Here is a 15,948-nt window from a genome sequence, read left to right as displayed (position 1 = left end):
GGTCCCATACATGGGGTGGGATTTGTTCTCCTGCATGGAGGTCACCACAGACAGTATCCTTCTGTCACCCACCACCTGTACTGGGTCCAAGGTGCTCCCCAGGACATAGCTGGCCCTCCTGATCAGCCTGTCAAGTCTATATCATCATTATATCATGGAGTCCCTTCAGTCTTAATAATCGGAGGTCAGGCTCCTTGCTCATGTCAGCGGCTGAGGGTCAACTCTGAGGCTGATCCTTTTTTTAAAATAATTTTTCCACACCTTCCATGGCATCCAATTACCCAATTACAGCCCTATAGAAATGCAGGAGGACATGAGGAGGGTTTAAGCTGAATTACAATTTATTTCACAAATTGTCACTTGGACAAAAAAACCTAGTTCTGATTCTATTGCACTACAGCTGACATCTTGTATATTCTTACTGGTGGAGGATGTGGCATTGGTTTTTCCTTTTACACTAAAATTGTCATTTGAACAGCGACTACAATGAAATATACAGCTCCTGGACCCTATATACTGTATATAGCCAGCCACCAGGAGGTTGTAAATAAAATGTATCTGACAAAGTGTAACCAGGACAAAGCAGCTGAAAGGTGGTGCCCAGTCCCCAGCCCCTATAAATATAAGCAGCCAGCAGGAGGATTTGCATTTAAATTAACAATCAAATTGCCACTTGAACAAAGAGCGTTCTCATTTTTTAGTTCCACTAATGCTTAAAGCGGTTGTCAAGGAACCTAGACTGACCTTGTTGTATCCAGCAGATAATTCATCATATACTCAAGGGTTCTGCTCTGCTTCAGAGCTCCAGGTCAAGTGATCGGAAACCTCTCCAACTCCGGATCACTCGGTCCCCTCCTTCTCCTGATCTCACAGGTAACTTACCTGTGCTATGGGGATCTCTGACTATAGTCATGATGAAGAATCCACCAGAAATAGCAAGTTAGTTTAAGTCCCTGGACCAACCCTTTAAAGTCTCATGTAGTCTTTTCTAGCAGATGGCATGGCATCTAATCGTCAGCAGCGAATGGAGTCTATTAGCTGCAGTGTGGCCTGCTAGCAGCATCAAGAGGAGCATTGCAATAAAAATTTAGATGAAAAAAAATTGTTACGTGGGCAGTAAAAAAAAAAACAACTCTCAGTCAACTGATAGCGTGCTACACTGTCAGCTGAGACGTATTTAAGGCTAAGGCCCCACAGTGAGGAAATGCAGCTTTTTTTTGTTGCAGATTTTATTGCAGCTTTTTGAGCCAAAGCCAAGGATGGCTACAAAAGGATATGGGAAATATATATATATATATATATATATATATATATATATATATATTCTACTTCTAACTGTTGCCCAATCCACTCCTGGCTTTGGTTCCAAAAACCGCAATAAAATCTGCAACAAAAAAAGCTGCGTTTCAGCTTAAGGGCTAGTTCACACAAAGGCAAAGAGGCGGATTTTGACAACGGATTTCGCCTCAAAATCCACCTCTATAGAATGGTGGTCTATGGAGAGTGCTAGCTTTCGTTTTTCTTCTAGCAGTTTTTCACCGCTAGCAGAAAAAAAGAAGTGACCTGACCTTTCTTCAGGCGTTTTCCGCTTGAGGAAAGCAATAGAAGTGAATGGGAGGCAAAAAAACACGTCACTTTTTTTCCAAAAAACAGCGACCGAAAAACGTGACGTGTTTTTTTTGAGGTCCATTAACTTTAGGGGAGGGGAAAACCGTGTGTATGGAGATTAAGGAATAGAATTACCGCTCTGGATATATTTATTATGGTGTTGGGAGCAACAGATCGATGTGCTGAACACTGACTTAAAGTCATGGTGTCACTGCCATCAACATCATCCTGCTGTGACTGTGATGATGAATGAACCCCACACCCCATAATTTTATCTTATCTTACATAACTAATCTATTGTCACTGCCTATTGCAGACTCCTGACAGCTGTAGCTTGCTGCTACTACCACTTACCAGAAGGCTGCCATGTACATTCCTACTGGCAATGGTGGATGACGTGGCACCGGAGTTTCCTACTTGTACATTGCCCTGTCCTTTACCATGCTGAGTGTTACCAGACACTATTATTCAACAAATTTCAATAGCATATATATATAAAAGTGTAGTGTATAACTTTACTGGGTTTTGGCATTTGACAAGAAAAAAATTGCCAAATTATGCCAGATATGTCCAAAAAGTGTGACTGCAGTGTGACTAAGTGGTCTGTTCTTGTCCTGGACACTGTACACACTGAATTTGAATGTTTTGACTTTTGAAAATAGTGATTGAGACTGATTCATGCAACTGCTGCACTATAGTAAGGTGATGGAAGCCAACCTGTTCCACAAGTATGAAGAGACAGGCGCACCTATCAAGATTCATTTTGAGTTCAGGTGGATTAGTTCATAGATTTGTTTTAGATTGAATAAGCCGCAGCTTAAATTGGCTAAAAGCTTAGCGTAGAACACTGTCAGGACTCCTAGGAACCTATCTATAAAACATAGTGTAGAATACTCTTAGGGCTCCTAGGAACCTATCTATAAAACATAGTGTAGAACACTGTCAGGGCTCCTAGGAACCTATCTATAAAACATACTGTATAACACTGTCAGGGCTCCTAGGAACCTATCTATAAAACATAGTGTAGAACACTGTCAGGACTCCTAGGAACCTATCTATAAAACATAGTATAGAATACTCTCAGGACTCCTAGGAACCTATCTATAAAACATAGTGTAGAATACTCTTAGGAGTCCTAGGAACCTATCTATAAAACATAGTGTAGAATACTCTTAGGACTCCTAGGAACCTATCTATAATACATAGTGTAGAATACTCTCAGGACTCCTAGGAACCTATCTATAAAACATAGTGTAGAATACTCTTAGGAGTCCTAGGAACCTATCTATAAAACATAGTGTAGAATACTCTTAGGACTCCTAGGAACCTATCTATAAAACATAGTGTAGAATACTCTTAGGGCTCCTAGGAACCTATCTATAACACACAGTGTAGAATACTCTTAGGACTCCTAGGAACCTATCTATAAAACATAGTATAGAATACTCTCAGGACTCCTAGGAACCTATCTATAAAACATAGTGTAGAATACTCTTAGGGCTCCTAGGAACCTATCTATAAAACATAGTGTAGAATACTCTTAGGACTCCTAGGAACCTATCTATAAAACATAGTGTAGAACGCTGTCAGGGCTCCTAGGAACCTATCTATAAAACATAGTGTAGAATACTGTCAGGACTCCTAGGAACCTATCTATAAAACATAGTGTAGAATACTGTCAGGACTCCTAGGAACCTATCTATAAAACATAGTGTAGAATACTCTTAGGGCTCCTAGGAACCTATCTATAAAACATAGTGTAGAATACTCTTAGGACTCCTAGGAACCTATCTATAAAACATAGTGTAGAATACTCTTAGGACTCCTAGGAACCTATCTATAAAACATAGTGTAGAATACTCTTAGGGCTCCTAGGAACCTATCTATAAAACATAGTATAGAACACACTTAGGGCTCCTAGGAACCTATCTATAACACACAGTGTAGAATACTCTTAGGACTCCTAGGAACCTATCTATAACACATAGTGTAGAATACTCTTAGGGCTCCTAGGAACCTATCTATAACACATAGTGTAGAATACTCTTAGGGCTCCTAGGAACCTATCTATAAAACATAGTGTAGAATACTCTTAGGGCTCCTAGGAACCTATCTATAAAACATAGTGTAGAATACTCTTAGGGCTCCTAGGAACCTATCTATAAAACATAGTGTAGAATACTCTTAGGGCTCCTAGGAACCTATCTATAAAACATAGTGTAGAATACTCTTAGGGCTCCTAGGAACCTATCTATAAAACATAGTGTAGAATACTCTTAGGACTCCTAGGAACCTATCTATAAAACATAGTGTAGAATACTCTTAGGGCTCCTAGGAACCTATCTATAAAACATAGTGTAGAATACTCTTAGGACTCCTAGGAACCTATCTATAACACATAGTGTAGAATACTCTTAGGGCTCCTAGGAACCTATCTATAAAACATAGTGTAGAATACTCTTAGGACTCCTAGGAACCTATCTATAACACATAGTGTAGAATACACTTAGGGCTCCTAGGAACCTATCTATAAAACATAGTGTAGAATACTCTTAGGGCTCCTAGGAACCTATCTATAACACACAGTGTAGAATACCGAAGGCCGATCATCTACTGACTGAAGCAGAGGTTAGACTTCTATCTAAAGGCCTATCCTTCTGCCCTGATCAAAAGTTGGATGATCTACAACTTTTTATCGATTTGAATAACTTCATACGTAAACTAACACTATCCAGACACTTTGCCATTATGGATAAAAAGAAGGCCTTTCAGAGGAGCCAAGATAATGCCATAGAGGCAAATCACCATCCAGCCATGGTAGGTAACCTGGGTGGTCCGATTACCACGGATCTCAGACCAAAGAGCCTCTTCAACCCCACTCATCATAAAGGCAGCCAATTAGAGACTTTCTACAATCTAGTCTCGAAGGAATTTCGTACTCTTTCTAAATCCAATTCGAAATCCACCAGCAACCTCTCCAGGCTTGAGAAGGAGGCAATTGAAACCTTAAAAGCCAATAGAGATATTGTCATTCGCAATGCGGATAAAGGGGGGGGGGATAGTCATACAAAATAGGACTGATTACTTATTGGAAGCTGAAAGGATCCTATCGGATCCTGAGTACTATACTGTATTAGAGCAAGACCCCACCCCCGAGCAACTTAAGGAATATTTGGGACTTATCCAAAAGGCATTTTCCGACGGAATACTATTGAAGAACGAAAAAGATTTCTTATGAGTGAAGAACCCGACGTTGGCTATCTACTATCATCTTCCCAAGATTCATAAAAACCGTCAAAATCCCCCTGGGAGACCCATAATTTCAGGTCTTAACTCAGTTACCAGGAATTGGTCTCATTATATTGACATCCAACTTCAACCTCTTGTCGTCAAATTAAGATCCCACCTGAAAGATTCCCCCCATCTTATCAATCTGGTATTGGACCTCCAGTGGTGCGACGACTACAGATGGGCTACTTTAGATATTACTGCGTTATACAGCAATATCCCTCATAAGAAAGGTCTGGAAAACATTGCGACCATTCTGGACGAAGGGAGTGGAATGCCAGACGCACAGAAGAAGTTCATCCTTGATGGCATCCGCTTCATTCTTGCGAATAACGCCTTCAGCTTTGAAGACAAAATTTACCTTCAAACACGAGGGACTGCCATGGGCACGCGTTTTGCGCCTAGTTTCGCAAATTTATATGTCGGAAAATTTGAAGAACAGTACATTCTTAATAACACGAAATGGGCAAACAATATTATTCTCTATAAGAGATTTATTGATGATATGATTTTTATCTGGAAAGGCTCCGATGTAGAATTCCAAGAATTTACAGAACATTTGAATAACAATCAGTGGGGTCTCCAGTTTTCTGGGGGATCCAACAAAACGCAAATTGACTTTTTGGATCTTACTTTGGTCGGGGAAGGCAATAAGATACACACACGCACCTTCTTTAAAACAGTGGACTGTAACAGCCTGCTGGACTATAGAAGTCTACACTATAAAAAGTGGAAAGACAACGTCCCATTCGGACAATATAAAAGAATACGACGTAATTGTACGGACGACAACGACTTCGAAGAACAAAGTATGGTTCTGACCAACCGATTTACGGAGAAGCATTATCCTAGAGGTTTAGCGAATGCAGCCAAGACACGTGCCTCATATTTCAATCAACGTGAATGCCTCCAACCTAGGAAGAAGACTGGTCAAGAAAATTTTAGTCTCAACTTTTTAACTACCTACAACGGCCTACACTCAAAAATTAAGAAAATTCTAAAGGATCATTGGTTTATCCTGGAAGGAGATGATTTCCTTAAACCTTTAATTCCCAAGCAACCAAGGCTTACGTTCCGTAGAGCCCGTACCCTAAAAAGTACTTTGGCTCCAAGCAGACTACGGAACCAAGACAACACACATCCACATAATTCATCAAGCACTGAACCAGCAGGAAGTTATCGCTGCAACAGTAAAAAGTGTAAATGCTGTATAACTATTAAGAATGGTGCAAGATGCATAACCAGCAATTCCACTGGAGAGACTATCCCCATCAAGCAACATCTGTCCTGTTATTCAAATTTTGTAATATATGTTTTGGAGTGCCCTTGTGGCCTCCAATATGTAGGGCGTACCATTAGAACCCTAAGAGAGAGGCTCACAAAACATTGATCTAACGTGAATAACCGATTCCTTAAACATAGTGTGTCTAGACATGCAGCCTCAACACACGATGGATCCTTTTCAGGCTTTTCAATAGTTCCAATAGACCATATTCCCATCTCCTCTGCAAACAGGTTTAGTACATTACGCCGGAAGGAGATGTATTGGATATATAAAATGAATTCACTCACCCCGATAGGTCTAAATGAAGCCCTGGAAGACATTTCCGGCTAATTTGACAAAAACAGACACAATTTTTTATTTTTTTTATCTTAATTTGACTCTGAGGTTGATTGGAGCCGAGGTTACCTTTTCATTGTGTCGCTCGATATTGGTATATGTCCTTGCATTTACCTAATATACCTGTGATGGATTATCATCTGATGGTTTTATTTATTTATTTGTATCTATTTATTGATTGATGTCCTTTTATCACATTTGTGTTACCAAGTATTTATTATTTTTATTTTTTATTGACCTATTTTACATACTCTTTGTATATATGGATATATATATATATATTTCTGTCCAATTTACACCATTTGCATGTGAATACCAATTTATCAACCTGTTAATACTGAACTACTGTAAGACACACTTATACAATTTGGAACATTGATATGTGGACCAGTTGCCTGCATGGGACTAGCCCACCACTTGGACGACATCTGTGCCATACTGAATTCGTCCCAGCCGCCTACAGCGCACGGCAGAATACAGACACGGCCGTTCCATTGCTATCACAGCTCTGCCGGTCGGGTGCGCATGCGCAAATATACGACCCGTCTCGGACACAAGATCGGCTCCCCGACTCGTCCCGAGGTGTATTCAGGCAGCGAGCCGGGCCGACGCATGCGCACCCACACTTCATAGACGCCGCGACTCTCCTCCACGTGCGGCCGTCTGCGCACGCGCCTGGAGGAAGAGCACGCGCACTCCCTCAGCCACCAATGATATTTATAGCACAGAGCCTCCGTCGGCTGGTGAAGCATCCAGTCCGACGTGAGCTAAGGTAAGAACCGTAAAGTTTTAATTACTATTACTGCCTATTATCAATCTGCTTGCCAACGATGGCTTCTAGAAACCAGACCTCTTCTTACAGATGAGGAACCTATTTATCATGTGTCTGGAAAATTCGTCCAAACCATTTGCTGTATATATATGTACATCTGTCCAAACCATTCTAGCAGTGTATATATATGTACAGTTCTGCAAACCAAACTCCTAATAATCTGCTGTACCCTTTATTTGGGACTTAATATTTGTGTATGTTTATCCATTTTTTTAATTGTTGCTTATGGCAGCATACGTTGCAAACTAGCTACAGTATATGCGTATGTGAGCGTGACCTCTCATATTTATATATATCTCTTAAGAAGAGAGTTACCATCTATAACCTGTTTGCTTAAACTCTCCAATTGCAAGAAGTTGATGCTTATATGGATGCAGTTGTTTATATTTATATTTATATTTCTTTTTCTTTTTCTTTTTATATTCTATTTTATTGTGATACAGTATATACACTTGATAAAGGGCACAAGTGCCCGAAACGCGTTGTGTTTCTTCTATCGAAATAAAGCACTTTTTATTCATCAATTGAGCGCGGTGATCCTCTCCGTATTCCGGTCCTTTCCTTATATTCGACTAACACCAAGGGTGATACAGGATCCTGCAGTCTCATTGCCCCGGGCGGAACCCCCCCCTCCATTAAGTGGTTCAAAAGCTTATATAAGCGGTTGTGTTCACAACCATCCAAGGTGAGAAGCTATCTTACCAGTTCTTTCCAATTACTATACAGTACTTCACTATATGCAGCTCGGTGCTGTGCTCTGTATAAAACATAGTGTAGAATACTCTTAGGGCTCCTAGGAACCTATCTATAAAACATAGTGTAAAATACTGTCAGGGCTCCTAGGAACCTATCTATAAAACATAGTGTAGAATACTCTTAGGACTCCTAGGAACCTATCTATAACACATAGTGTAGAATACTCTTAGGACTCCTAGGAACCTATCTATAACACATAGTGTAGAATACTCTTAGGGCTCCTAGGAACCTATCTATAACACATAGTGTAGAATACTCTTAGGGCTCCTAGGAACCTATCTATAACACATAGTGTAGAATACTCTTAGGACTCCTAGGAACCTATCTATAACACATAGTGTAGAATACTCTTAGGGCTCCTAGGAACCTATCTATAACACATAGTGTAGAATACTCTTAGGACTCCTAGGAACCTATCTATAAAACATAGTGTAGAATACTCTTAGGACTCCTAGGAACCTATCTATAACACATAGTGTAGAACACTCTTAGGGCTCCTAGGAACCTATCTATAAAACATAGTGTAGAATACTCTTAGGACTCCTAGGAACCTATCTATAACACATAGTGTAGAATACTCTTAGGGCTCCTAGGAACCTATCTATAACACATAGTGTAGAATACTCTTAGGACTCCTAGGAACCTATCTATAACACATAGTGTAGAACATTCTTAGGACTCCTAGGAACCTATGTATAAAACATAGTGTAGAATACTCTTAGGGCTCCTAGGAACCTATCTATAAAACATAGTGTAAAATACTGTCAGGGCTCCTAGGAACCTATCTATAAAACATAGTGTAGAATACTCTTAGGGCTCCTAGGAACCTATCTATAAAACATAGTGTAGAATACTGTCAGGACTCTTAGGAATATATCTATCCAATTTTTAGCTCTCTAAGGCAAACATAGACAAAGTTACGTCAAAGTGAATGTGATGTGTATGTCTATGAAAAAGCAAAGAATACAAACTCTGAGTTTAAGCATACTGACACTTGTTCTTTTGCATTTCAGTATTTTAACGCTCCAGAAATTACCCTTTATCTGGAGAAAGGTGCTTGTCTGTGGATTTTTTATACAATAAAACAATGGTTTTGTAGATAAATTATCCTGTATCGATGACTTGTAACGCTACAGGGGCTTATTGTTATTTTGGAGAAATGATTGTGGCTTTGAGCCAAGTCGAAAAGTGATGACGAATTGGCCTTCCAAAACAAAAAGCCACCAAAAATGATCCCTTAATGGGGTCAGATGTGAAATCAAAATGGTGTTGGCACTGAAAGATGCAATGACATGGGATTTTTGGATGTGACCAAGCTAACTTAGTGTGGTATAGTGCAGTGCGATTGAGCAGGCTGGAGTACAGTAAGGTGTTGCTCCGGAGCACAGGACAGGTGAGTAACATTATATTTTGATGTTTCCTGAGCCTCCACTTGTCTGAAGAGACCCCAGAGTATAATAACAGCCATTTGGTTTTGGCTGTGTTTGGTCTGATCGAAACTGCTGGGCGAGGACTCAGGCTGCCATGCCAGGGACATAAGTCTCACACTCCACCTTTGGCAGACGTGCTCTGGGGTTGCCGACCCCTGGTCTAATCTTTCCCCACACAATAGACCCCGTGCTTGTATACTGTCTCTGAGTCAGTAGAGACCTCAGACCTATAGACACTCAGGATTGGCTGTCCCTGTCATGGAGACTGCAAGCATTATGGTGGAAGCCCAGAACATCCCCGGGCCATGTGTTCTTTCTTCTCCGCTTTCTCTGTGCTTTCATATCACAGTCACTATTTTAGCTGTTTCATACTTAAGTTTAGATTCATCTGCTCTGTCGGCAAATGCCTGCATGGATGGATCATATGTGTCGCCTCCATGGGAAGCTGAGTCACTGAAACAACCACATTGCAAAACTAGAAAGGGAAATTGTGAAGGTTTGATATTATGCAACAGTGGTCCCATCAACACGCAACTGTGCTGACCCGAGCAAGGGGTTTACTACAAATGGTAGAGGTAGGTCCTGGACAGAGTAAGTGTCATCTCCAAAGGCAGCAGTGTGTATGCAGTCTATCTGTTGCAGCGGTGTGTATGCAGTAATGTATCCTAAACTATAGATCACTAGTAACGTACAGTAAATCACTGAATACTTAGTAATGTACCCTAAACCGTGGATCACTAGTAACATATACTCACCAGTACCATACACTAAACCACTGGCTGAAACTACAGGATTACCAGGGATAAAACAATAAAACACTGGATCACCAGGAATATTCACTAATTGTTTGGATCACCATATCTAACCTATTGGACAGACACTAAACTCAATCATTGAGGATAACTATTTAACCCCTGAATCACCAAGAATAGACACCAGGGTGGGAATTTACTAAGGCTGCCATGGCTATGCTAGTCTTAATCCATTCGCCTGCTGGTGCGGGGTGCAGCAGATTTGGCTTCGGCCTCTTAATCCCACTAGATGATGAAAGATTGGCACTAAGCCACTGGATCACCAGTAATGGAGACCAACCAACCGGAAGAGAGTAGGATCTAAGATGGAAAATCTCAATGGATCAGTATAGATGGACTCTAAGCAAGTAGGTCACTAGAGCTGGGAAACTGCCACCAGGACCAACCAAACCCAAAGGCAGAAGATATCTCTGGGGCCTTGGGGATTTTATATGTCATTATTATATGGCCAAGGTAATAGTAAATAAATAATCTGCTTGTAACTATTCAATATTGCATAAGTATTGGTGCCTGTGAGCAGCACCTGCTAGTTGGTATAAGAAGGTGGCTCATATGGCTGGTGGACGTAAAACCGGGTAGTTGCATCTTGAATGCGGATGTAAAACCCCACAATGACTATCGATGTGACCAAACGTCTTGGTGATATGTTTGTGCATAGTTCTCTATTTTTCATATTCCTTCTAGTAGCCTTCGGCTTTGCTTATTTGTGAGTAAATACGTTTTCAACGCCGCTGCCTCGACACTTGGCGATGGGCAGGAAGTGACAGCCGACCACAAGTCTCCCACCGTGAATTTCACTTCATTTAGTAAAGCCATTTGTCACCTCCTAACCATCTAGTGACAGCGGCAGTCCACAAGATTGCAAGCTACTCATTGCCATGCTTTGTGCTGGCGCCACAAAGCGTCATCTTCAATGTCTTCTTCCGGCGCAGGCTCGTCACTTCTAGGCCTTGGGTCTTGGGCAGAGCAGACTGCGCAGGCGCACAGGTCACAGGAAAATGACCGCTTGCACAGTATTGTTAGCGGCCATTTTCCTGTGGCCTTTGCGCCTGCGTAGTCTGCTCTGCTAGAAGTTACGAGCCTGCGCTGGAAGACATTGAAGATGATGTGGCGGACGAAGAAGGAGTCGGCACTTGAAGACACTTCTCTGGCAGTGGTGGAGATGCCCCCATCGCTATTTGGGCGCTGGGGCCCACCCCCATCGCTGCGGGAGAACTCATTTGCATACGGGTAAAAACCCGTATTTCTAAGGAACGGCGTGGCGGAGACCACATCTAAAGGTAAGAGACGAATAGCCTCTCTGAAGGCTATTCCGACGTCTTATCCACAAAAAAAGGTTTTAATGGTAGAATCCCTTTAAAATGACTTATTGTAATAGAAAAGTCAGGATAGTCGTCTCTTCTGATGATGTTTCTCCGTCTTTCTCTTCTCCATCCAGCCCAGGCAGCCATGACAACTTTTGATGGGGACTGCAGACTTTACTGCTGAGATGACTTTGGCTCCTCATCTCTGGAAGAAATCACAATCTATACCAACATATATTAATTCTTACCCCAGACCATACTCCAAAAATAATTCAGATCCAGTGTCTCCCAGGTGAAGTCTTCTCTGCTGATGTTCTTTTTCCTTCTCTTCTCCATCCAGCTCAGGCTGCCATGATGACTTCCCTCACCTCTGCCTCTATACCAATGTGTATTCATTCATCCCACAGACGAGACTCCAAAATTAATCAGACCTCAGACCGGATCCCTAAAGTAATTCATTGTCCCAACCCTTAAATGAACTCAGACCCAATCCTGGGAATCCAAATGGTCTCATCAGCTCAGTGACATGAGGACAAAAATAGATTTTACCAAAATATTGTATGTAAAATTTAAAGGGCCCCCTCCAATAACACCTCCTAGATCTGAAGGAATGAAATCTTCTCATTGAATACTTTGTTCTGTACAAAGCTGAATGTGATGACAACAAAATCACACAAAAATCATCAATGGAACTCAAATGTATTAACCAATGGAGGCCTGGATGTGGTGTCCCCCCAAAATTAAAGCGGAAAACCCACTACAGGCTGATCCAAGTGTGATGTAATGTCCTTAAAACATGTCAGTATGAGGCTTAGTAGTGTGTGTGGCCTCCACGTGTCTGTATGACCTCCCTACAATGCCTGGGTATGCTCCTGATGAGGCTGTAGATGGTCTCCTGAGGGATCTCCTCCCAGACCTGGACTAAAGCATCTGCCAGCTCCTGGACAATCTGTGGTGCAACGTGACACACTAGAGATAGGCCAGTACACCAGGAGATGTGGAGGGGGCCGTAGGAGGGCAACAACCCAGCATCAGGACCGCTAATTCCACCTTTGTGCAAGGAGGAACAGGAGGAGCACTGCCAGAGCCCTGCAAAATGACCTCCAGCAGGCCACAAATGTGGATGTTGTCGCACAAATGATCAGAAACTGACTCCATGAGGATAGTATGAGGGCCCAGCGTCCACAGATGGGGGATGTGCTCACAGCCCAATACCGTGCAGGACACTTGGCATTTGTCACAGAACACCAGGATTGGCAACTTCACACTGAGCACGTGACAGATGTGACAGAGTCTGGAGACGCCGTGGAGAGCGATCTGCTGCCTGCAACATCCTTCAGCATGACCGGTTTGGCAGTGGGTCAGTAATGGTGTGGTGTGGCCGCACAGTTCTCCATGTGCTCACCAGAGGTAGCCTGACTGCCATTAGGTACCGAGATGAGATCCTCAGACCCCTTGTGAGACCATATGCTGGTGCGGTTGGCCCTGAGTTCCTACTCATGCAGGACAATGCCAGACCTCATGTGGCCGGAGTGTGTCAGCAGTTCCTGCAAGATGAAGGCATTGAAGCTATGGACTGGCCCGCCCGTTCCCCAGACCTCAATCCGATTGAGCACATCTGGGACATCATGTCTCGCTCCATCCACCAACGTCATGTTGCACCACAGACTGTCCAGGAGTTGGCAGATGCTTTAGTCCAGGTCTGGGAGGAGATCCCTCAGGAGAACATCCGCAACCTCATCAGGAGCTGCCCAGGCATTGTAGGGAGGTCATACAGGCCCGTGGAGGCCACACACACTACTCAGCCTCATACTGACAGGTTTTAAGGACATTACACCAAGGTCGGAATAGCCTGTAGTGTGGTTTTCCACTTTAGTTTTTTTTTGGGGGGGGGACTCCACATCCAGGCCTCCATTGGATAATAAATGTGATTTCCATTGATGATTTTTGTGTGATTTTGTTGTCATCACATTCAGCTTTGTACAGAACAAAGTATTCAATGAGAAGATGTCATTCCTTCAGATCCAGGAGGTGTTATTGGAGGGTTCCCTTTATTTTTCTGAGCCTTGTACATGTGACAGTGATGATATGCTCAGGGGGGGTCGAATCATTTTAAGAGGGGACGCCTTTTAGGACGTCAGTGGCCTCCCTTATAATAAGTAACAACCAGGTTCTGTATATTATTGGAAATGCAGCAGTATATATTAAAAAACCATGGAAATCCCCTTGAAGCAACTACCAGATGTGTTGTGTGGTTAACCATCAAAGTCATAACGCACATGGTATAAACAACAAATGATATCTCCGGACAAATGTAGCACAGAGGAAATATATATTTACAGAGGGTGGAGGACCAAACCACATCAACAGACGTGAAAAAGCATCAATAATGTCTTGCAGAATTTGTTAAGCAATGATATCGAGTTATAGTTCACTAATGAGGTGTGAAATGAAGCAATTTAGGATATATATTTATTTTTCCCGTGTAGGGAAATTTATTACAAATTTTCATTTGTCGATGAAATGGTCGGTTTCTGTAGGTCCTCCATAGTGCAATACTGGACATATACTGGACAGCTGGTGGAACCTATTGACTGCACAGAAATAAGAGTCCTCTGAGACCAGTAATGGTGGTGGCTGGTGGTGGACGACCCTCTCAAGAATAGTTTCAACTCGTGTGGGGTGAGCCGACATGGTAAGTCACCATGCACCATGGTGTCAGCTAGGATTGAGCCGATCTTGAGATTTCAGGATGGTTTTTAAAATCCGATTTCCGATCATTTTCCAGCCGATCCTGATCCCGATTGAAATTTGCTTGATTGCCGATCGGGATCCGATCTTTCCCGATCCCAATCGCTCAACCCTAGTGTCAGCCTCACCGGAAAATATTGGATTTAGCTACACGTAAAATCGTTTTCTGCTTGGAAATTTGTAAGGAACGTGGCTTATTACGAATCAGTTCACTTATCTCTGGTGGCGATAAAGTGGCCTGACTAAGCCCGGGAGATGTCTGGGGTATCAGAGAGTGGTGGTGAGCAGAGGTCAGGGAGTTCATATGGGCCTGAGCAGACATGGAGGAGGAGGCCACTTGTAGACATACTTGACAAAATTTACTGTCTCCGAGGTTAAGTGATGGTGGCATAGTCCTATCCCCTATGCGGATCACATCCCATTAAGTTCCACTGCCCAACACTCTAGATGTAAGTGTGGGCACCTGGACTGTGTTTAATTACATAGTATTCCTGTCCCATGCGCATAAAATATACATAGTCCACTATTCTGGTTGTCCTGGAGGTCTCCAATTTTTTCAGGAACATCCCGGACAATCCAGTAGAGTTGTAAAGCTGGAGAAGTCCTGAGAGGGATGCCGTATGGTTGCTTCCAAGTAAAGCCTTGGAGAACGGTTCCCAGAGAGGACAGTAAGCTCCTGGTGACCATTAATAGTGTGGGAACTGACAATGAGGTGACTTACAGATGGTTGGACTGTTCTGTGTAGGCCACATCCTGGATGGTGGTGGATGAAGTAATTAGTCAGCTTGTATGGTTGTCTGCAGGAGTTAGCCAAGTGGAGGCAAGTAGTCCAACCTTGGAGATACTCTAGTCAGTCCTTGGATGGAATTAGAGAGATTCCCTGTTACTGGACCTGTGATAGCAGCTTCGGAAGAGATATGGGCTGGTGCTGCAGTCCTAAGCCAAGTTATAACATGGAGACTTATCAGTAAGAGAATGGTGGTGTAGACCTAAAATGTGCTCTGTATTGTCCAAAGGTGTGATTGGTTCCGACCTTCAGACATAGGAACTGTGTCCATGAGACGGACAGAACAGGGCATGGAGAGATTGGTATGGGACGGTGTGAAGCAACATAGTCTGGGACTAAGTCCTAACAAACTTAGTCCTATCTCCAATCCAAGGTCTATTATTCTGTCTAATAAACTGCCTCACCCCGTATGTGGTAATTGTTTTAACACCAAGCGCCGTTGTGTTTTGCAATTGTATTAGTAATAGTCTGTCTTGTCTCAATTTTATTTGGTGTGAAATTGTCTTCCTGCTTAAAGAAAGACCACGTGAGGAGTATGCAGGGCCATCTTGACTGTGGCGCCGGTAGGAAAAACTGCTACCACCAGTCTCTCTATTTTTCCACAGCCCAACTCCGACTTTGACTCCGACTCCTTTGCAAATTGCCAAGAGCCATGGTTAGCCATGAAGGTAAATAGGTAACAAGCGATGTATCTAAATCATAAAATGTATCATTTTATTTAGAAACCGGTGTCGGAAACTTATTCCAACCAACCCAAAA

Source organism: Leptodactylus fuscus, chromosome 5 (genome assembly GCF_031893055.1).
Source record: "Leptodactylus fuscus isolate aLepFus1 chromosome 5, aLepFus1.hap2, whole genome shotgun sequence".
Taxonomy (NCBI): Eukaryota; Metazoa; Chordata; class Amphibia; order Anura; family Leptodactylidae; genus Leptodactylus; species Leptodactylus fuscus.
This window is presented reverse-complemented; position numbering follows the sequence as displayed.